Source organism: Lissotriton helveticus, chromosome 6 (assembly GCF_964261635.1).
Source record: "Lissotriton helveticus chromosome 6, aLisHel1.1, whole genome shotgun sequence".
NCBI lineage: Eukaryota > Metazoa > Chordata > Amphibia > Caudata > Salamandridae > Lissotriton > Lissotriton helveticus.
Window position 1 is genome coordinate 753,450,794 of NC_136067.1, and position 25,365 is coordinate 753,476,158.

Genomic DNA, 25,365 nt, shown 5'->3' on the forward strand with positions numbered 1-25,365 from the left:
ATTTCCGTGTTTGGTGTGTGCAAATTTAGTGAGAGGGGCGAATCTATCACTAACTGATTGCAGCCAGGTGGTTATCCTGTCCTGCAAAGTGTCCATACCAGATTCTGGGTGGATAGTGGGGCGGGTGTTGGCCAAAAAGTCAAGAAACCCCTGGGAGTCATAAGAGTTCCATTTGCGACACAATCCACCAGGGAGGGTGGGAGCCTTGATCTTCCCTTTTATTGAGATGGTAACCTCGATCAAATGATGATCTGACCAGAGGCAAGGGGAGATAATTGGACGAGACAGGGCAAGGTTGTGAGTCCAGATGTGGTCCAGGATATGATCCTTAATATGGGTGGGGGAAGAAATGTGTTGAGTTAAATTGAGGCTTGTCAAGATTTCAAAAAGTTCAGTAGCATGGGGCCCGGCTTGGTCATTATCAAACCAGTAATTGAAATCGCCGAAAACGGCGAGTCTAGAGTGATGGGTAAGCAGGTCAGCTACCTGTTCGCTCAGAGACAGGGGGAATGATGGCATCGACTGAGGGGGGCGATAAAGTAGTACGATAGCAAGGGCGCCATCTACAGTTTCCAAGCTAATGACTATATTATCTACCCCGGGTAGGGTGAGCGAGGCGGTGGTGAGGAATCTAAGATTCTTATGCATGATGGCCGCTACTCCTCCTCCGGGGCGACTCAGCGGGCGATTGACATTAAGGATGTAATAGTCCGGAGGAAGGGCCGCCAGGATATCCGGATGGGAGCCTGGAGTGAGCCATGTCTCCGTTAGTAGCAAGACATCAGGTTTTTCCATGCTGAGCAGAACAAATAAATCAAGCTGGTGCTTCACCATGGAGCGGGTATTTAGGTAAAGCACCCGAAGAAGAGTGTCATTACTAAGTGCATGTGGAGGGACCATAGGGCAAGAGTGGATAGTACCATGGTCAGGCCGGGTACCTAGGCCCTGTAAGTTTCTGGCAATCTCCAGATGAACAATATGCTCATCCTAACGGTCTCAGAGAAATGGTAGAAATTCGAGTTTAGTATGCCTGAACTCAGAATAATAAAATACATCTTTTAGTGAAGTTTTTTTTAATATTCTGTGTTTGCAAATACCACTTTTAGAAAGTAGGTGTTTGCTTGTCTAACCATTCAAACCTGCCTCTGCTATGTTGTGTATTCCTATGGCTAGTTTTGTGAGTGACAGGGCTGGGGAATTCCAGGAGACAGGCTGAGTCCCCCAGTGGTGAATAGAGAGATCTGCATCTAGATGGGAGGGAGGAGTTGCACCTTAACCTTGAATAGGGCTGTGCCTGCCTTCCACAATGCTGACTCCACCCCCTGGGGAGAGGCTGATGTCTCTGCCCTGCATACTGAAAGAAGAGAAGGAGTCCTGTAAACAAAGTGCTCCAGGACTGTACTTGCCTTCCACAATGCTGGCTCCACTTCCTGTGGGGCGTCTGATGTGCATGCCCTGCACTGTGAAAGGAAAGGAGAAGTCTGGTAAACAGAGTGCTTCAGAACTGGTTTGGACTGGGCAAAGGCCCCTCTCCCCTCAGAGAACAAAGGATTTTGGGGTATACATTTTGGGACCCCGATCCCATGAAATTAGATCACTTTGGACTACAAGAAGAAACCTTTACTGAGGAGAGGAAACTGAGGAGAGACTATTCCCAAGCTGAAGTGCTGCTTGGGGGATTGGCCTGCAGTGGTTGCCTCACTGCCAAAGGAAGGAGTAAGGAACTTTGTGTACTTTGCTTTCAACTTGTGAAGGATCTCCAAGGGCTTGGAAAAGAGCTTGCCTCCTGCTGAAGTCTCAGGGACAACAGACTTCAACTCCCAGCTCCCCAGAGTTCTTGTGGAAGTGCCTGCTGCTGTTTTGGGCCTTCTGAGGAACTGCGTGTCGCAAGGAGCTGGAAGCGCGACTCAACGAGAAGAAGCGTGTCGCTGACCCTGCCGTCGCAACTCCGATGCAGGGTGCTGCCACTGGGACTGTAGCACTGCACCGCATTGGAGAAAAGCGTGACGCAACGAAGAGGAAGCGTGTCGCCGTTGCTGCTGCTGCCGTCACAACTCCGAAGGAGGGTGTCGCCGCTGTAGTTGTCGCACTGCACCACATCAGGAGAAGAATCTCGCAACGAGCTCAGAGCGTGTCGCCATCGCTGTCCCTGCTGTTGCAACTCCGAAGAAGGGTGTCGCCGCTGGAACTGCCGCATTGCACTGCACCGACCAAGAGCACCTCGCATCCCTGAGAAGTGCGCCGCCGTCGGAACTGCTGCCGTCGCATCTTGGATGTCGCCGCTGTAGTTGTCGAATCAAGCAGAAGCTTCACACATCGAGGGAGAAGAGCGTCGCCGCTGGAGCTGTTGCTGTCGCATCGTAAGGGTGTCGCCGCTGCAGTCCACGCATCGATCCTCGAACTTCTCGCATCCCCGAGAAGCGTGCCGCATCTGATAGATCTTCACGTCTTTATTTCTTTGTATCTGAACTTTGCCGCATTTCCCATCGCTGCAACATTGCTTGTCGTGGAAGCGCAACGCAACTTAAGGTACATTGACGCAGAGTGTCGCATCTAAGAACTGAGCTGAACTAAGCTTAAATCTACCACCTTAAAGTAATCATAGTGTGTATTTTTGTCGTTTATGGTCTTGTGGTAACTCTATATAACGTCTACTTATTTTTTATATAAAACCTGCGTGGTGTCCATGTGTAGTGTTGTCACTGGGTTACTGTATGTGGTCACAACTGCTTAACTTAAAACGCCTCTGAAATAAGCCTTGACTGCTCGCGCCACGCAACCTAGAGGGTGAGCAGGGGTTATTTTAGGAGTGTAATCCCCTTATCCTGACTAGAGGAGAGGGTCCCTATTTGTCACAAGTTCCTACCTGCGCCAACTAGAGACCCCCAAATCTAACAGCTAGTGAATGTTTTTGTATGTACAGTGATGGGTAGAGTTTTGGGGTGGTGAAATGTTTGTGGAGTTTACGATGGTGTGGGGTTTTAAGTATTCAGGGATAGGTAGTGTTTATGGGTCTGATTCACAAAGATAAACTTACAGGTTTATGTATGTGTTCTTTTTTGGTACTCAAAAAACTGCAATTTATTAGTAACTTTATGACTGAGGAGACTCCACAGTCATGGCAGAGAACTCCACACATAAAAATATAGACCAATTTATTCAGCATACTTTGTGAGCTAACCTCCGGCACAGATTGTACAGCGACCATGTACCCCAAATCTTTGCATTAAGTAACACCGACTCTAATGCGGAAGAGAATGCTATTGGATATGTAAGTATAATGCAAAAGGATATGGCCACAGCATGCTAATATCTTTAATGAAATTGATCAGTGTAAGTATCTCAAAAGAAAGGGACATCCTTATTACATGTATTGTATATATATATATATATATATATATATATATATATATATATATATATATATATATATATTACCTACTGGCGGTCGCCAGTAGGTATATATAGTTAGGATTTTTTCTCTATGGGTTTTTTGAAAATTCTATGTCTAATAACTTTGGCGTTTGTGGACGGAATTGGCTGAAATTTTCAGGAAAATGGCACATTTTGTTTCTGAGCAGCCCTTGAAAATTTGGGGGGGGTTCGTCCAGTGGGGGCCGAGAAAAAAGGGGGGTCCCAAAACGTGTTTTTAACATTGAGTTTTCCATAGGGCGGTTGGCCTCACTTTTAGCCCGAACGGCTGAATGGATTTGCACGAAACTTGGCAAAATTGTAGGGACTGGTAGCCCGATGTGCCTTTTGTAGGTCTCAATATATGTGCTCCAGTGGATTTTGAGAAATTAACGTTTAAAAAAAGATATATATCTGTAACAGCGGACCGGGCAGCGTCCCAGGACGCGTACTTTTCGCGCAACGGAGCTTTGTGAAGCGAAGCTGATTGGTTCTCCGGCGTCTGTCAACATTCCAAACAGTCCGTAGCGGCCGCCATCTTGTCTCTCGGTAGGATCGAGAGACAAGAGGAGGCGAAAGCGAAGGGGCAAATGACCATAAGGGGGAATAGTAGATCCTCGCTGACCCCCTAGGTTTGATGTGGAGGTTTTAAAAGGGCCCCGCGGGGCAAAAAAAAATAATAATAATAATAATCGAACGGCTGAATGGATTTGCACGAAACTTGGTAAAATATTAGGGACTGGTAGCCCGATGTGCCTTTGCTAGGTCTCAATATATGTGCTCCAGTGGATTTTGAGAAATTAACGTTCAAAAAAAGATATATATCTGTAACAGCGCTCCGCTTCGCGTACTTTTCGCGTTACGGAGCTTTGCGAAGCTGATTGGTTCTCCGGCGTCTGTCAACATTCCAAACAGTCCGTAGCGGCCGCCATCTTGTCTCTCGGTAGGATTGAGAGACAAGAGGAGGCCAAAGCGAAGGGGGAAATGACCATAAGGGGGCATAGTAGATCCTTCCTGACCTCTTAGGTTTGATGTACCATTTTGCCAAGTTTGGTGTAATTCCGTTCAGCCATTCAGGCTGTAGACGTATGTAAATGTCCTATGGAAAATTGCATGGGGAAAACACATTTGAAAGTGTTGAAATTTAGAACCAATTAAAATGTTACTTTGGTTTTGTATTTGTGTGTGATGAAAGTTAATTGGTTATGTATATATGTCAAATGAGAGGAAACCACAGCCATTTTGTGATACTACTGTCTGAGGTACATTTGTGAGGAATTTTTGGTGGTGAATTTCTGGTGTTTGATTTACACAGTACTAACACTTCTGCTACTTTTAAAAAGGTGAGTTGTTAATTTGTAAGGGGAACTATGTTGTACACTTGAAGATAATTTGAAAAATGTTTTCTGTTATTTATTTGCAGTCCTTCTGTTATACTAAATACTTGATGAAGTTAGTTTTATATTATGTATTACTAAAAACGATAAATGAAAGTGATTATTTTTTTCTGCAATTTACAGCAAGCAATTTCAAAATAAAATGGCTCACAATGAAGAGACCGTGGCAATTTCTTTTGAATTGTCCACTACATTGATTGAAATTGAGAGCACCAATAATGAAATATTGTCACAAGGAGGACATGACTTGTATGATTCCATTAGATTGATTGAAATGGACAGCACCAAGAATGAAATATTGTCACAAGGAGATGACTTGAATGATTCCACTACATTGATTGAAATTGAGAGCACCAATAATGAAATATTGTCACAAGGAGGAGATGGCTTGTATGATTCCATTAGATTGATTGAAATGGACAGCACCAATAATGAAATATTGTCACAAGGAGGAGATGACTTGAATGATTCCACTACATTGATTGAAATTGAGAGCACCAATAATGAAATATTGTCACGAGGAGATGACTTGAATGATTCCACTACATTGATTGAAATGGACAGCACCAATAATGAAATATTGTCAGAAGGAGGAGATGACTTGAATGATTTTTTTGATCAATCTCTTGATGGCGAATTTATCGAGTGTTTGGAGACCATAGAGTTACAAGAATCATCATTGCAGACTTTTAATGAGGAGATTCCAGATGAGATGATTGAAGAGGAAATTACTGATGAGGACATGTTACTAGTTGTTTCAAATTTAGAAAATTCTGAAGAATAAATTTATATTTAGAAATCAAAAATTGTTTGAGACATTATTTATTTTTATTTTTAATTTATGAGGTTGTAGCGAAGTGATTGTAGTATAAAATGAGACTTATAGTATAGAGTGCAACATTTTTATGTTACATGGTAAGTTTACTCATATTTACTTCCCTTCTGCCACTATATTATCTCCAATGTGTATTTGACATGTCTTCTTCATCTCCGGCCTCCTTTCTCTCACTGTGTGTCTCCGATGCATCTTATCGCTGGTATTTTGTGTAATTACAGAAGAGAGTAAAATAAAATAGTTCGGAACGTGAAAAGGGGGCAAAGTAGAGTACTCCTCACCCCCTAGGCCTTTTTAGGCGGTCCCAAAAGGATCAGTTTCTGCTTTCCTGAGAGATTATGGTATGAGTTCCATATACCACAATAACTTGCATTACAACATGCAAGATATCTATCTCCTATTACCAACTTTTGGAGATATTCGCGCTAAGCGCGAATATCTCCAAAAAGTAACACCTGCCCTGAGCAGTTCTTAGCCATGTTATCCAATGGGAGGTGGATAACATGGCTAAGAGTATTAGCTCGGTAATGCATGAATATCGCTGAGTTTTTAGCGATATTCATGCATTGCGGCCGTTTATTATCGCATTTGCGATAAACCTTGATAATAGTAAGGTTTATCTTCGATAATTTCTGACGATGCTTAGTGGTAAAAAATTGGTTGGTAAGCATCGTTAGCGATAAATATCGCTTAACTTTGGTAATATGCCCCAACGTCTGTTAACGTTCGATTCGAAGGAAATGAGGAAGTGTTGAAAAACATTGTCTGCGCCATCTTGCCTTTTTTGAAATGCCACACTTTTGTCGTGCACGGCAGCCATTTTAGATGTCTTGACCAGACCCACTCTCTGCACGCTGTCGATTCGTAGCATGGCTCCTCACCCTCGCAAGCATCTTCCCCAGGCACTGGTCACCCCCGCTCTCTGTCTTATGCATGGGCAATAAACCTCCCCCCATCTGCGCTGCTCTTCCCTGAGAATCACACTGTGCCCGCCCGACACCTCCCTTTCGCCCTATTCACTACCGCACCCTGTGACACTCCTCTTCCTCTGTGTCCGATTGTCCAGGCTATCAGCTAGCCCTGCAGATGTAGTTTATGGCCCCAGCTGTAAAGAATCACCCCTCTTCAAAGGAGTTATAGTAGATCAAGGCCCACACCCGATGAGATCCGTCACACCACACGTGTTCCTACTATCTGAAAACTATCCTGTATTGTGATTGGGGAGGGGACCGAGCCTGAAGCGGAAGATTCCAGGAATGACTCTTTGTACATCAAAGTTTTTACAATTATGTGTCACATAAAAAATATATAGCACTCCAACAAAGTAGTAGGAATATAAAACTTTAATAACATATAAATATATACAACAAAACAAAAACAGTAAAAACATTTAAACAACGAAGAGACCGTGGCAATTTCTTTTGAATTATCCAATAGATTTATTGAAATTGACAGCACCAATAATGAAATATTCTTGTCAGTAGCGGTCTGTTGTGCGAATAGTTCCAAGGCAGCAGAACGCGCTGAAATCTGGATGTCACGAAGGTGATGTCTAGCAAGTTGCCGCCCAGCAAATAACGGCGTGGGGCGCCGCGGGGGTGAGTGAGTCCAGTAGGCACCACAGCTATTCTTACCGGCATTGCAGAATTACTGCTGGGGACAATGCCTGTGCTGGAGCAGGGTCACAGCAGAAACAAAAAGGATTCTGTTGAAGATGTTGTTGGTTTTCAATTTGAAAACAGTTCTGGTGTCAACTGCTATGCTAATGTAGTGGTTAATGTTTTGTTTTCTCTAGAAAATGTAAAAGAGGGGGAGGCAGTCCAAAGTTCCGTTAAAAGGGCAAAGGAAAGGATCGGTGGTTTGAACTATCAGTCAAAAAGGGGAGGGGGTGCAACAATTTTTCCTACCGGGTCACACTGTGCTTTCACCGGAAGTGAGGTCTGCAGGATTCTAGTAATTCAAAGTGAGGCTGGCGCCGACGTCCCGCGGATACAGTTTCGTCACTCCACGGGTGATCATGGCAGTCATTCCCCATCGGGGGTGGGAGACTCCCGCGGCTCCTCTAGAATCTTCAAGGTCGTGGAGGACTACGGTGGTGGAGTCAACCAGTGACCGGGCCATTTCTTTATGCTGGGCCCGCTCTTGCCAGGTCGACCGCCATTTTGAGAGTTCGGTAGCTACTGGCGATCGCGGGGTCAAATGAGCGGACGGGCTCCACCCTGCCGGGCGAGACGTTGCAGCATGGCCACAGTGGAAGAACTCTTTTCCGGGCGCCTGGACCGCTGAGGGTGCAGCTGGGAAGCCTCCACTGGGGAGGCGGGAGAGGCCTGTTCGCACCGTCTCTCCCTCCCAGTGCACCCCACGGCGTCTCGCTTGAGATTTGTTATGGCCGGACCAGGCGATGAGGACGAGGGGGGGGGGTCGGAGGCATGTGCAAGACATCCCCCCCCAGGGTTGTTGCAGCAATTATACAAGAAAGAAGAAGTGTCCCGTCCGTCTTCGGGCCGGGCTTCCGGTAGATGTCGGCCGGACGCCCCTGGCTCTGGCCCCATGAACGGGTTTCTTGGTTTATCGGCTGCAGCCGGATTCCGTCGGCCTCGGCCCCCCGACCGTTGGTGGCCGGACCGGAAGAGCATGTGGCGGGACTACCTGCAACTCTCAAGGGCCACCGCGGCCGGACTGGGAGAGAGAGGGGAGGGTCGAGGAGACATTCCCCCCCCCTGCAACTGTTCAGCGTTGTAAAGGCAATCCCCTGGCCGGGTCCCGTTGGTCTCGGCCTCTCCTCCGGCTACACCCTACGTTAGGATCTCCTGGCCGAGGCGTGGCAGCAGGACCTGCCTTATATGGGCTGCTCCCGGCTGGGCGTAGCCGGAACCCTGCCCCACCTTGGAAGTTTCCAGAGTGGGGGCGGATGTTCTACTGACTTGCATTTTCCCTAGTCTATCGATTTTTTTGGCGTGGCAGGCGGTGGGACAGCGAGGGGTGATTTGGTTTCTCTTACTGTTTTTCTGGTCTCTCACCACTGGCATATTTTAACGTTTTCTTGTTTCTAGGACATTAATAGGTTTTATCATTACGTTATGTTATCGTTTCTTTGTTCGTTGTTTAATAAAAGTTCATGTTCATCAGTGGCCTACTGATTTTCGTTTTCCTATTCTTTTCTTTCCAGGTTGTTTCATGCTAAAGTTTCTGTTAACAGGATACAGTGATCACTTCGTTATTATTGCATATGTCCTTTTCACTAGGGGTGCTCTCTGGTCGGGCCAGATGACGTATGTCTAGTAAATGGTCCGGGTGAAACAGGTGCATCAATCAGTGGGGAGTAGATAGGCATGACAGATTACAACGGGGGAGAAAGGTCCGCATTACGTACCCTTTCACTACTTGCAAAGATTTTCATACGTTTATTTGCAAACAGGGAATACCTCCAAAAAGAACTAATTCCCAAACAGTCAATGTTCGGACAATCAATCAATCAATGAGGAATGAAATAGGTACGACGTGTTAAAGGCTTGCGTTACCTACCCTTCACTATCTGCAAAAGGAGAGAGAATATTCCTATTCTTCCTCGTTTGCAGGTAGAGAAGATCCTTAAGAGAATTAACATCGAACAATTCAATGCTCGATTGAAACAATCAACAAGGGGTACTGTGAACACAAATGAACGCCGCTTATGTACATACGCATTGCTATTTTCAACAGGTTGTTCCTAATGTTTCTATTTTAGCGAGGTCAAAAAGAGATCCCATTAGTGGCCTACTGATTTTGCTCGATTCCTTTTGTTTTTTTACACGATTTTTCGCTATCTGCAAAGACTAAACAGAGTATTGCGACTCTGTGCTTGTTTGTAAATAGAGAATGAACCAAAGAAAACAATCAATCAAATGGAGAGAGAAGCAGGCACGACGGATTACAAAGGGGGCAAAGGGCTGCGTTAACTACCCTTCACTATCTGCAAAGAGAGAGTACTCCTAATAGAAATGAGGGGTGGGGGGCAGCATTCAAAGCAGATCAGTGTGCATAAACACGAAAATGTTTTTACTTACCACGTACTTGACATTCGACAGCTTATGATATTTGCTATTAAAAAACCATTGAAATTCACTGAAAAAACCATAGGTTATAGACCATATATAGTTAGGAATTAGCATTTACAAAACCTTGAAAATTCACTGAAAAAACCATAGGTTATAGACCATATATAGTTAGGAATTAGCATTTAAAAAACCTTATTTTACTCACACAAAACCATTGAAATTCCATATATAGTTAGTTGCACTAACTATATATGGCGCACCCGCAATCCACTGCTGATCATGTCACATATTACATCATTCATGACATGGTCAGTGACATCACTGATGACATCACTGATGACATCTCAAATGACATCACTGATGACATCACTGATGACATCTCATTTGACATCATTCTTGTGCTAATACGATAAACCTCTTCAGACTCTAATATAACCTTAGATACACTCAGTGTATACAGACACTCACACACTGCCACTCATCCATGGAGTTACTCACACACCCAGTCAGTCATGCAAAGAAACAATCTCACCTCCATTTCTTCAACTATACAGTTAAACACACCTTACTTATTGAAACATATACTAACACATATTTACTCTCTTATACAATCCCTGATACAAGTTCACAATGATCGATACAACCACTCACTCATTCAGTGGCTCTCATGCACAGTTATTTATATATGCCAACTCTCACATGTACTGTGTTTTACATATGTACTTACTATGACATGTAGCATTGAGATATCCATTCACTCATCAATACACTCATGCACACAGTCAACTGCCCATGTAGCTGTTTCCACATGCACTCTTGAACTCATACACCTAGTGAATAAACTGCTCACACATCTATGCATAGAGTCTCACACCTTCCAGCCACCCCCACACAAACTCAATCTCCCATAGAAATACTTGGGCAACCAATTAATAACACATATAGCCTCTCGTATAGCTAATGATCAACACATGCAGCAGTTTACAGAACAACAGACATAATGATGCACAAATTAAGACAGTTTAGTCACTAACCCATGCATTCAGTGAGACACATTTAATCACTCACTCATACAGTCAGTCATGCACCTACTAAATCCTTCATCCAGACACTTATACATCCACTCAAGACATATTTTAACTTTACAGAAAAATACAGTCACTGGATGTTGTCATCAGTGATGTCATCAGTGATGTCATTTGAGATGTCATCAGTGATGTCATCAGTGATGTCACTGACCATGTCATGAATGATGTAATATGTGACATGATCAGCAGTGGATTGCGGGTGCGCCATATATAGTTAGTGCAACTAACTATATATGGAATTTCAATGGTTTTGTGTGAGTAAAATAAGGTTTTTTAAATGCTAATTCCTAACTATATATGGTCTATAACCTATGGTTTTTTCAGTGAATTTTCAAGGTTTTGTAAATGCTAATTCCTAACTATATATGGTCTATAACCTATGGTTTTTTCAGTGAATATATATATATATATATATATATATATATATATATATATATATATATATATACAGTTCCACAATGCTCCAAGCTTTAGGATGCACTCCCCATCTGCAAACCTCTGGTATATTGGGCTGCAACAAAGACCATCATAGCATGAGTTCAATTATTAAGCCTTATGCGTTTCAGACATTCAATACTGTCCTTGATCACAGGCTGAGTGGCAGCAAGTAAATGGCAGAGACTAGGCATCACATCACCAGTCCTTTTATTGCCCACAGGTGTAGGTCACACATGATCAAAAATTGCCTTCTGGGATACGTAGTCTCTATAACACCAGAGTTCGTAATAAAGACTCACGCTGTCATCTCAAAATTGCTAAAAATCAATATCGCCATTAGTGGGCTTCTCATGCATTGAAGTCTCCGTTGCACATAAGTAAACGCCCAGCAGAATGGCCGATAACCAGGCTCCTTATCAAGGGCCCGCCGGGCCGATGTGACTTCATGCGGTGGTGCAATCCCCCCGGCAGAGCCGTTGGGTATTAATATTCAGTTCCACAATGCTCCAAGCTTTAGGATGCACTCCCCATCTGCAAACCTCCGGTATATTGGGCTGCAACAAAGACCATCATAGCATGAGTGCAATTATTAAGCCTTACGCATTTCAGACATTCAATACTGTCCTTGATCACAGGCTGAGTGGCAGCAAGTAAATGGCAGAGACTAGGCATCACATCACCAGTCCTTTTGTTGCCCACAGGTGTAGGGCACATATGATCAAAAATTGCCTTCTGGGATACGTAGTCTCTATAACACCAGAGTTCATAATAAAGACTCACGCTGTCATCTCAAAATTGCTCAAAATCAATATCGCCATTAGTGGGCTTCTCATGCATTGAAGCCTCCGTTGCACATCAGTAAACGCCCAGCAGAATGGCCGATAACCAGGCTCCTTATCAAGGGCCCGCCGGGCCGCTGTGACTTCATGCGGTGGTGCAATCCCCCTGGCAGAGCCTCCGGGTATTAACATACAGTTTCACAATGCTCCAAGCTTTAGGATGCACTCCCCATCTGCAAACCTCCGGTATATTGGGCTGCAACAAAGACCATCATAGCATGAGTTCAATTATTAAGCCTTACGCGTTTCAGACATCCAATACTGTCCTTGATCACAGGCTGAGTGGCAGCAAGTAAATGGCAGAGACTAGGCATCAAATCACCAGTCCTTTTATTGCCCACGGGTGTAGGGCACACATGATCAAAAATTGCCTTCTGGGATACGTAGTCTCTATAACACCAGAGTTCGTAATAAAGACTCACGCTGTCATCTCAAAATTGCTAAAAATCAATATCGCCATTAGTGGGCTTCTCATGCATTGAAGCCTCCGTTGCACATCAGTAAACGCCCAGCAGAATGGCCGATAACCAGGCTCCTTATCAAAGGCCCGCCGGGCCGCTGTGACTTCATGCGGTGGTGCAATCCCCCCGGCAGGGCCGCCGGGTATTAACATACAGTTCCACAATGCTCCAAGCTTTAGGATGCACTCCCCATCTGCAAACCTCCGGTATATTGGGCTGCAACAAAGATCATCATAGCATGAGTTCAATTATTAAGCCTTACGCGTTTCAGACATTCAATACTGTCCTTGATCACAGGCTGAGTGGCAGCAAGTAAATGGCAGAGACTAGGCATCACATCACCAGTCCTTTTATTGCCCACAGGTGTTGGGCACACATGATCAAAAATTGCCTTCTGGGATACGTAGTCTCTATAACACCAGAGTTCGTATTAAAGACTCACGCTGTCATCTCAAAATTGCTAAAAATCAATATCGCCATTAGTGGGCTTCTCATGCATTGAAGCCTCCGTTGCACATCAGTAAACGCCCAGCAGAATGGCCGATAACCAGGCTCCTTATCAAGGGCCCGCCGGGCCACTGTGACTTCATGCGGTGGTACAATCCCCCCGGCAGAGCTGCCAGGTATTAACATACAGTTCCACAATGCTCCAAGCTTTAGGATGCACTCCCCATCTGCAAACCTCCGGTATATTGGGCTGCAACAAAGACCATCATAGCCATTCTGCTGGGCGTTTACTGATGTGCGATGAAAGAAATAGATGTTGCAATGGAATGTATGTTTTCATTTGTTCTAGTGAAATGCAATCATAATGTGAAGAATGTTACTTATACATAGTGAATAATAAATATAAATGGTAATAAATACAATAATGTTGAAAATCGAATAAAAAAAAACGAAATGTAATGTAAGTGTTTTCCTGCCTGAGCAATACATTTTTCTAAGTAGTATAAGTATGTGATTTGAAATATTAAGGCTGCCACGGTCGTATTTGCAATCTTGATCAGTTATTAACTTATTCAACATCTATGGCAAGATAACTTCTAATACCTGGGCTCCTGGAACATCACTTCAAGTTATGTTTGGGAAAGGAAAGATATCAAATCATTGCACTTCAAAAATTCCCCAGAACACAGTAATTTTTTTCACTCTAAGTCCAGATTCTCAAGCTATTATAACTCCTGTGGACTGTGCTTATTAGGAAATGCTGGCTCACTGGTTCTACAGCTAAAAACCACTGACTCCTTTTTGAAGAGATACTTGACTTCTGTCATAATGCCTAGCTCAACTTTTTCTCACTGCCTGAAATCTGCAATAATTTAGTCATGATGGATGGATTCTATATTATGCTCCTTTTGTAAGAAGGGCTCACCAGGCGTACCCTTCAACTATTATTTGCAGGCCTTACCTGATATTAAGGATAAACATTATGCTAGCAATTTATTGGCCAAGCTCAAAGTTTTGGTAGCGGATAAAAAGGCTAGTTCTTTTTATTGAACAGGTTTTCATATAGGTTGTTTGATAACTGAAAATATTAAGCTATTGTCAATGATGTGCCACAAAGCAATTCACATAGAAATGGTATTGGATTATGTATGCTTCTCTGACTTCAAAGCAGCTTTTTATGGAGTGGTAAATGCTAGATTATTGGGTAAATTACGTTCCGGGAGAACTCTCAAATTATTGCTTTTAACGATCCAGGAACAATAATAGGACACTTTAGTTTGTACTGAATTGGCTACAAAATCTTCTGCTTCTATGAAGGTTACAATTAACCAAGATCTACAACAACGGTACATTTCAGCAACTCTGTTGTTCAACCTTTTTGAGGCCAATTTTAGTAGAACTCATGCCAATGCAGGAGTGTTCAATCTCATTCTAGGAAAACAACCTGTACCTATCCTTTAGTTTGCAGGTGACATTGTTGTCTGCAAAGATAATTTAGCTATTGATAGATAGAGAGTAGAACACGTTGATGAGGAATATATTTAAAATAAGAGTACTCATTTTTGCCCTGAAACGCCTTAACCTGGCAGGCCGATTCTCAATGCCTCAACAGTGGAAAGAGTCACTAGATACAAATAACTGAAAGCCTAGTTGAAAAGAGAGCTCATCACCATCCCCATTTGATCCCTCTGAAGTCCAAGTGACATCATTAACCCCTTCGACGCTGATGACGAGCTGGGCTCGTCATGAGGTAGCCTCCTCGCACGCTCATGACGAGCCCAGCTCGTCACGTAACATGCGTTTTTTAAAAACTCAGCGTACGGGCGGAATTCCGCCCGCACGCATGCGGTTAAACTGTGCACTGTGATGACCTTTGGAGGTTCTCTCAAACATATCCCTAGCACCTATCTTTACGATTATTAAAGGGGCCATCCGATGAATGAAGGCACAATATTTCTCAAAGCCCATGCCGACATCATGAAACAAAGGAACATTCTACAATGATTAATTTTGGTGATGCACAATTGGGTTAAGAAAACTGTTGTTTACTCTTTACATGTTGGCCAATTCAAATAAATATCAATGCTATTGCTTACTTGTGGAAACATTGCCTACCCAAATAGTTGGATAAAGGTCTGTGTACCAATGGCCATATTTATGAAGGGGGTTGCGTCAATTTTGCACCTTGCAACAAGGTGCATGGGCGATACACAACCCTAAACTGTGATTTATCAAGCCATGCAAGATCACTTTGCGTGGTCCTCACTGGCTTGATAAATTAGGAAAACACAATGCAGCACAAATTTTTGCATTGTGTTACTCTGCCCCTGGTAGTCATTCCATGGGCGTAGTGTGGGTGGTCCCACCCCAACTTCCATGGATTACGACACATTGTCAGATTTACCAATACTGGTAGACCTGGGAATTCCCCAATATGTTATGTCTTCCAGGAGAGGCATAATGAGGAGAAATATCTTTATGTGTGTGCTGCATTCTAGAGGATTATGCCTCAGGGGATTGTTTTTGGTTAGGAAGGTGCCCAGTATAATACCCCTTCCTGCACAAAAACAATCCTGCATGCAGTGGAGGTACTGTTGCACCATGCAAGGGTGCCTATGTTGGCGCTACCAGCCCATTGTGCACCAGCCTGCGGAGGACAGGAATACACCATATTGGGATAATACGGCTCATTCCTGTCCTTTCCCTGTAATGCAATGCAGTGCAGAAAGGTGATTTGTTGTGCTGTGTTACTTTGTCATAAATATACCCTTAACTTCGGCCAGCTCCTTGAGCTTTCCAATTGAATTGTTCATGCACAAATCAAATTGGGATACTGAAGTAAGGCAGGGTCTTTAAGGCAACGTACTGAATCTATGGCACAGGAATCTGTAGGCTTCTATTAAGTCATTGACATCAGTACTATAAGCTGTATTGTTCCCCATTGAGAAGACTCGAGGGTAGATTTAATAAGGCATAGCAGCCTTTGATGACTTGAATGACATCCCAACCTGTTCTTCATTTTAGAAACGTTTTGTTGTATGATTAATATTTCCTTCAGTCAATGAGGAGTACTTTCTTTTTGCCAGGCAAACATCTGTTGGCTTTTTTATACTCAAATGATAGGGATTTGAGCCAAAAATATCTTGTTGAATGTATGCCTCTGCCTCTTCAGTATTCCCCATTGGACAACGAGTGCACAGTTTGTGGATGTAAAAATCAATCCTTCTTACACGTGTTGTATTCTTGCCTGACTTTAGATTACAAGCAACAGAAACTCTTTACAATTGAGTATACGCTTTTGATGAGCTGCAGTTTAATACTGTATGATGTGCAATTAGTGTGTAGATGTGTTACTTATTTGGATTCTGAAGTTAAGATAGTGTTGCAGTATGACGTTCATCCTGTCCAAACTAGTATAATACTGAAAGCAGTTGTAGTGGTGTTTTCAAGATACAGTAAAAAATAAAGGGCACATTCTTTCAGTCTTGTCAGTAGCAAGCTTGACTACAGCAACACACACTATGCCGGCACCACCCAAACACTCCAAAAGAAACTGCAGCACATCCAGCATATCTCTGCCAGACTTATTCTGGACATTCCCCACCACAGTCATATCTCCAGTAACCTGAGAGTTCTTCACTGGATCCCGATTATCAAAAGAATCACCTTCTAGCTCATAACACAAGCCTACAAAGCCCTTCACAACACCAGTCCTGCATACTTCAACCATCGCCTCCCCTTCTACGCGGCCACCAGACATCTTCGCTCCTCCCAACTGGCAGTGGCTGCTGTTCCACAGAACTGCAAGACCTCAGCTGGAGGAAGATCCTTCTTTTACCATGCCACAAAGACCTGGAGCTCCCTGCCTCTGCATCTCAGGCATTCACTGTCACTACCTCAATTCAGGAAGGACCTTAAGACCTGGTTCTCCGACTGATCTGCAGAACTCCCCAGCGCCTTGAGACTCTAACGGGTAATTAGTCGTACTTTACAAATACCCTGATTGATTTGATTGATTGAAGGGTAGTTTGGTGAGCATATCTTAAAAGTGGGAAATGTATGTTCAAATGTTTTAGTTATTACGTGTGACAATACTGGTTACAGGTAATGGCCCTTTCTGAAATGTTGCAGATTTTGTTATGACAAGTCATCCTTGGTGGTCATTGAGGGAACCTAAAACATTGACCTTTTCCGGGGTCCTGTTTCTTTTGATTAAGCTTGACCATGAAGTGTGTTGACATTGTGCGTTAGGGCTGTGTGTTTGAGCAAAATGCATTAGGCATGAGGGTGAGCCTATCAGAGCACAACAAAAACTAAAGTTTCCGATTCGTCTCATTGGTTGGATTTTGTCTTAAAGTACAAGAAGTTCATGCAGCAAATTAAATTTCTCCATTATTCTGGTTAATGGTATTCTTTGCTGTGATAGTCCAAAAGATATTTGACCTGTGTAAGTGGTATGATATCTGTAAGGCTGGTGGTTAACAGTACAATATTGTAGCTAGATTATTGTCTGGGGAACACTCTGGGGCATAGTTATGACACCCTTGCGCTGTTGTAGAGTAACTTTTTGTAATGCTCTTGAAATAATTTCTATCAGGCCACGCAAAGCCACTTTGTGTGCCTTTGAATGGCCTCATAGATATGGAGTAAGGCAAGGCAGTGCAAATTGCTGTGTTGCCTTACTCTGCACTTGGGAGGCATTCTAGTGGCATTGCGGTGAGTGTTCCCATGCAATACCCATGGATTTTTATACTTCCCCAGATTTACAAGACCATGTAAACCTGGGGATATGCCAAAACCTTACGCCTCATGAGGTGATCCGTAACAAGGAGAACTAACTTTATTTCTCCTTGTTTATTCGTCTTTCCATGTGTGCTGCACTCTGCAGCACACATTGAAACAGGAAAATGCCTCTCAGGAATGTTTTTGTGTAGGAAGGTGCACCTTCCTGCACAAAAGCAATCCTTCTGACAACACTGACACTCTTGCACCATGGTGCAAGGACATCTGTGTTGGCACTAAGCTGCAGTGCAGCACTGGGGGAAAGGACAGGAATGCACTGTATTGGTTGAATCACTTTGACGTAGGGCAGGGCAGAAAGGTGACTTACTGTGCTGGCCTATGCCAAAACCCCATAAATGAGGTTCTGTTTTAGTAAGGCAGCAATGCGAAGCATAGATAAAAATGTGGTGCATGGAAGGCAAGTCTACTTGGACCTGTCAAGACCAGCGAAGTCATCTATCAGCAAAAGGCATTGGGTGGAGACCAAGCAAAGAGTTCTAACTGGAGTAGCCTGGGGCAGCGTAGCCACTTGGGGGGAGGAATGACAGCTAGGTGATTCATCTTAATCATTTATGTGGCACAACTTGCAATAAATATCAAATATAACATTGGGCTGGGTGTTCGGTCCATTATGTCATTAGAATCCCTAAACCCTCAGGCTCACCACAAAGGCATTATCACTTGATATCTTGCCTTCAGGGACCTAAATTAATCATTTTCCACCTACAACAATGGCATTCCATTTCTGTACCTCAAGGCACAGTTTGATGTCTGAAAGTGATGTATGTGAGTGCAGCGTACACATTGATTTTAGTCGCGCCTTTGTGGTCTAACACCACTATGATCGGTGTGTCTCCTCTATGGGCAGGTTTCAACCAATCATTGTCCACAGTATGCTTCTCGAATCACCTGTAACATCCGACAACTCCCAGGAGTAAAGAAATAACAGCACTAATTCCAAGTGGCAGCAACAGAAAATAGTAGAAGCAAAACTATGTGACAGAAATATTTGTCAAATTAAAGCTCCAGCTTGTGAAAAGGAAACGGAGTCTAGACTATTGTTATTCTACAGGCAACAATTTGGACATAACCATCATGCATTTCCTTTGTGAACTGATCTGTGCAAATGTTTAACATTGCTCACATATTACAGCTCTCTGCGGCCTCTGGTGAGCAAATGTTAGTTTTAAGAATCTGTTATTGTACTGCTGTCACTAAAGCAAATATTATAACAGGGTCTGTACTGGGTGCCCGGCCGGTATTTGTCTAACTATTTAATCCAGGAAAAACGCAACTTTTGAAAAATATACAAAGGAGATAGTTGGAAAAAAAAGCAATCCCGGACCTTTCCAATCTAAATGTCTTTGATTTCACTTGAATATGTGTGTTTTTGTAGGCCTTTGAAGTCACTTCGCTGAAGCATGCATGTGCATATTGTGACAGTCGCGGGGCATCAATCATGCAGACAATGAGAGTGAAGCATGTAAACAATTGGTAGGAGATGCAGATATTCAGCTGTGAGACATGCATGACACTGCAGATGCTACAATGTTTAAAGAACTGAACGTAAAACATTCACATCAAACACCCATAAATGAAGCTTTTCACTTGAAGGATGTTTCATCTTTATTTTGTGCCTTGTTGACACAAATATTTTGCTATTTTTTGATTATTAAAAGAGTGACAAGGCCATGTGGTTTGCTTTCTTCCTTCAACAAAAGTCTCATGTTTATTTTATGCATTGTTGACACAAATATTTTGCTGTTTTTTTTATTATTAAACGTGTGACAAGGCCATGTGGTTCGCTTTCTTCCTTCATCATACATCTAAACAATAAATAACACAAAGTAATCGATGCTATCCTCGAATCAAAGTTCATAATCATTCTTAAGTAAAGTCTCTGTATTGAACTAGAAGGCACAAAGGACTGCTTAACATGGGCAACGTTTACTTGTGTTGCAAACTTGTATTAATTCACATACAGGTCAGTACGACTCAATGAGGATGTGTGCAACAAAAATACAAATAAGTGGCTGAGTCCAACATTTGTCTCAGAAACGCACGGCTAGCACTGCCGAACTTTGGGTCTGCGAATACCAATGCTGTCTTGTCTTGATTGAACCTCATGCCTCTTCGTCTACCACCATACACTACCTGCCCCTTTATTTTGCCCTTACAGGTTCTCTTTCATCCAATTGACCTCTCTTTGTGACTTTTGCCCTCTTTCTCTTCTTTCCCTTTTTTCTGGGTTCCTTTTGCTCTAGATCAATTAATGCGATGAAAAATGATTCTCGGCCCCCAACAATGCGTGCTTGCAACCACGGGCACAAACTAAACTCGAAATGCATGCATTAGCGCATCAGCGTGAGCAGTCACGAGTATTCGAAATGCAAAAACTCTGTAATTGCAATCACTTGTGGTTGAACAACCGAGCCATAATCATGCAACCATTATCAAGTAAAAACATTTAAAAAAACATTTTTGTTGTAAGCTTCTCAAAAAGTAATAGGTTGTTCTTTTTTTAGTTTAAAGGAAAACTTTATTGGACACAAAGAATGCAATAAAAAATAATATATAGTATTACTGTCCAAAACAATGTAAATAGAAAATCATAGGTAATAGAAAGAGAGAAAAAGGGAGGAAGAAAGGGGGAAAAAAAGGGGGGAGGGAGAGAGAAAGGGAAGTCAGCAATTAAACTACAAGATCCATACATAAATTGTAATAGTTCGGATAAACTTGCAAAATGTCAAATAAACATTATATAAAATTGAAGAAAAAAGGCACATATAGAAAATGAAACCAAGACAAGCAGGTAACATATCAAGGAGGTTTGAGTACTTCCTCAGTACGAGGAGAATGCAACATGGGAGAAATAGGTTGTTCTTAATCAAAATGTTAGTGGCTCAAAACATGGGTATGGAGAATGTTGCTCTGTGTCTATGTTAACATAATGTTGCTCTTCCAAACACTCTTCTGGGTTTGGGGAGGGAACCTGCAAAACCCTTTTGTGACATGTGGATGCAAATGTGAACCTTAAAGTACATTCAACAAACAACATTGTTCAAACCCTACTGGAATTTAAACATCATGCAGAAGGAACAGGGGGGCATATTATCAAGGGGTTTTATCTCTGCTTTTTTGGCTTTAAAAGCCAAGAAAGCGGAGATAAAATTATCTCCCTATTACCTAGCTGTCGTTAACACCATTTATCACTAATGACATGCACAGTGGGCGTGCCAAGATGTTAGCGACTGGAAACAGTCGCTAACATCGCTATCTCCTATTACCAACTTTTGGAGATATTCGCGCTAAGCGCGAATATCTCCAAAAGCTAACACCTGCCCTTGAGCAGTTCTTAGCCATGTTATCCAATGGTAGGTGGATAACATGGCTAAGAGCATTAGCTCGGTAATGCATGAATATCGCGGACTTTTCAGCGATAATCATGCATTTCGGCCGATTTTTATCGCCTAGGAGATAAACCTTGATAATATCAAGGCTCCTAAGCGATAAAAATCGCCGCAGCTCGGCGATAAAAATATCGCCGCTAAACCAACATAGCGATAATTATCGCTAGTTGTTGGTAATATGCCCCAGGGACTTTACGACAAAATATTTTTGGGAGAAAAACAGGGGCAAATTCGCCAAAATAAAATACCTTTGGCATGGAAATTGATCAAGAATGATATGGTTTATAAACCTCTTTTAGGTCTCTCAGGTGTTTCCTGCATGTGCCTACCATTGACAGCCTGCTCACTAATTATATATGATGGGGCCCATTCACAAATGCTTTTTAAAATGCATAACGTAGGAATATGCTAGAACTCTTTTTCATACACTTATGTGCCTTTGTGAATTGGCCCCAAATCGGATTAAAATTAAAATTTTTAGTGGGACATTCACAAGAAAAATGTATGTGTATGGGACGTAGTACTATAAGAGTACTCTTTTACAAAAAGATCTGTGAGATTTTCTAGAAGATTGCTCCTATATACCGCAAGGTTCACGTTACCTATATCATGCAAATATAGGACATGTAATTAGATCATTTTTTAAATGTCTAGCACAATTTAGATCTGCAGGCTAAAATCTAAATCCAAGGACTATACTTTGTGGGTTAGCACTAAGATGTTGCATTGAGAGTTTTCAAAAAAAATAGTTTGATGCACAAAATCATTTATGAGTACAGGACATAGTGATCTTTTACGTGTTCTCACATGATCTTGTGAATTGGCCCTGAAACGTCCACCTCCCTACTAATAAAAATGCAAAGAGAGCATACTGTTTTCTATTTGTACTAATTGTACATGAATGTTTCATAAATGTTCCCATTTTATTCCCATTTAAGATGTTTTGGGGTCAATTTATAAAGGCATGTAAGTGTTTGTAAAATAGGACTACAAAGGGACTTTGTGAATTCGCCCTTAAGTGTTTTAGCAGGTACTGATGACATGTATGTGAGCGAAAAATCTGAAAATATTTGTTCACCAGCATGATTCACCAATAGAGGGCAGGAACTTATTCTACACAGAGTGCCTTGGAAGACTCGGCAACCATCGTCTCTCTGTCATTTTTACCTTTTCCTTCTCTTCCTTTACAAAACAGGGTTGACTGGAGCTACGTCTAGGAAAAGGCTGTCTTATGCTCCAGGACCCGGCTAGTAAGTTACAATCAAAGAACATAGCAGAAAGGAAAGAGCTTCTCTTGAGCATGTTCTTGGTGTCTTGTTCTGATCATGCAGCACAAGAAGGAATGTTAGTGTGATGAGACAATAGACATGGTTCATCAGTATATGCTTTCACCTGGGCTTCCCAGGAACAGAGACTGGTAAAGATGGTAAACATCAGGAGCAGTGGACACAAAACCCACATTTTAGTATGGCTTAATGATTCATATGTGAGACCCAATTTTTCTCCTTGCACTGTTATTGCTTACAAAAAAAACCTGAACAATACCGTTTTTTGAGAGCCCTACAATGGTGGGGGCCTCATTGACTACAATGGGCCCGATACACAAAGTTAAAGTGCGACGAAATTCTAACTTTACGTCTTTCAATATTTGCAAAGGGCATTTACTACTTGTAAATGCCCTTTGTGAATACAGAAAGTCTAACTTTATGACTTTCAGTATTCACAAAAGGCATTCATGAGTAGTAAATTCCCTTTGAGAATACCGAAAGTCATAAAGTTAGACTTTCGTCTCCCTTTCCCTTTGTGAATAGGGCCCAATTAGTGTGAGATGCCAATAATGTCTTGACAGACTTTCTGCCCCAATGTGTCAATATTGCTTGTTATTCAGTTAGGAACATTCTACCCTCAGTGGGTATTCCGTTAGAATTACAGACATTTTATTTTTGGCTATATCAGTTGTTGAAGACACTCTCCACCTTACAGGCCCTCGTATGTGGCGCGGGCCAATAACTGAGGTAGAGGGCTTTTAACAGCTGTTAGAACCACGGGCACCAGGCTGCTTTTCAATCCCATTTGCTGTATTAAAAACCTGACTACTCTCTGTTATCTGCCTATTGCTTGATGTTACTCAAAATCAGACAAATGGTAAAAAAAGTTATTACATTCTCAAAGCAAATCGATTCCCTCAAATAAATATTTTATGTTACTTGTCTGCACAAAGATATCCTACAAGAGACATCATTTGTTAGTTATTAGGCAGTGCGTGGCAGGCTATAGCTTCAAAAGCAATGTTTTTTCCTTGGATTTGGAGCTCAATTTGCAAATTTTAATTGCTACATTAAGCCATGTGAATGCAAGGTCCACTTAGTAAACCATTCATATAGTGCATGTTAGTGTTCTAGAAAAGGAAACAAGGGTACCATTGAAGCCAAACTGCTCCATTTGAATGCACACTTCCGGTAACAGTCTACCTGTTTGTCGCAAACCTGCTCGGGGGGTAGAACGGATTTGCTCCCCATTCTTTGATTTTCATCAGAGATTACTTAAATATACATACTAAGGGCAACAAAGACTGCTTTACTCGAATTAGTTCAACCAATTCTGCACTTATTATATAGATCGTTTCTTTCTTTCTTTCTTTCTTTCTTTCTTTCTTTCTTTCTTTCTTTCTTTCTTTCTTTCTTTCTTTCTTTCCTTTTTATTTACCTATTTATTTGCCTTTATTCAGTGAAGGTGAAGTCAAGAGGAAATCAGAGCACTTTATATACAGCAAAAACTTTACTTTAGTAATAAATATTGTTTCGGCTATTAAGCCATAAAAGCACATAAAAGCACCACAATATAAAATACATACAGTTCATATGTCAACATAAAAAAAACATTTATATACTGACAAGTCCATTCAAATTCAGTACAATGTGCAATCTAAACTTATAATCTGTATACATTGATAATACCTCAATACTCCGTAAATACCTAATAGCAAAATTGACCAGGGGAAATCCAAGCCAGCCCAAAATAGACAGGCCAATAACTTAATAGTGATTATGAAGTGCATAATAAATTGTCCCCATAAGGGGGCCAGATTCATCAAGCTTAAATCCGCTCGCAAAGGGCCAGATTCTGAGAATCTGGCCCTTTGCGAGCGGTATTTTTGCATTTGGGATGCATCATCCCAAATGCAAAAATCGCTAATTAAGAATTCGCTAAATTGCGGTTCTTTGCATTTAAGGAATCTCAAATTGAGATTCCTTAAATGCAATGCATGAAAGTGAAAAAAATAGCGAATTCGCTATTAGGGCACGCAAATTACCATCTTCGTGGTAATTTGCAAAAACTTTGAAAAATGCACTAAAGTGCATTTTTCAAAGTTTCATGTTGCACACACACATGCCCTAAGGGCATGTGTGTGCGCAACATATGTGCACACATCAATTTCAGGTGTGCAACAGGGTGTCCTTTGGACACCCCTGCACCCTTGAAATCGCAATCTCAATTTGCGAATCGCTAATTGCGATTAGCAAATTGAGATTGTCTCCCCATTCATTCCTATGGGCCTCTAGGCCTCTAGGCCTCTAGGCCCATAGGAATGAATGGAGAGATATTCCTTAATTGCGACTCGCAATTTGCGAGTCGCAATTAAGGAATTATTAGAAATCGCTATTTCTGTAGTGATTTCCTGATTCATAGCATTTTGCTATTCCTTAATAGCGAATCTGTATTTTTCGCTTTTAAGGAATAGCAAAATGTGTTCTTGATGAATCTAGGGGTTAATACTCTCAATATGTGCCTAGTATATGCTCAATGCTCTGGGCACTAAAAACGTAGGAGAACTTTGAAAATCAGTTTCTGGCATTTACCAAGGGTGACCTACTACACTTGTACTCTTTTTGTCTAGCCCTCCACATAAATAAGAAAAAGTGTGAACCCTCTAAGACTATAGATTGCCTAGTGTCACTTTTCAGGATCCTAATTACCACTCTATAATTCCTTATTCCCAGATTGCGACACAGCGGGAGAACACATTTCCTTCTGCATACTAAATAATTTGGGCAATAAATTAAGACATGCTCCATAGTTTCAAAACCCTCAGGGCAGAAAGGACAAAACCCTTCTGGCTCCTGTGGATGTCGTGCCATTTGGTTGGAAAATAAGAAAATGCCAGGATCCCGTCTGAAATTTCAAATATGGAGACTTGGCTAGTGGAGGTTCAATCTCAT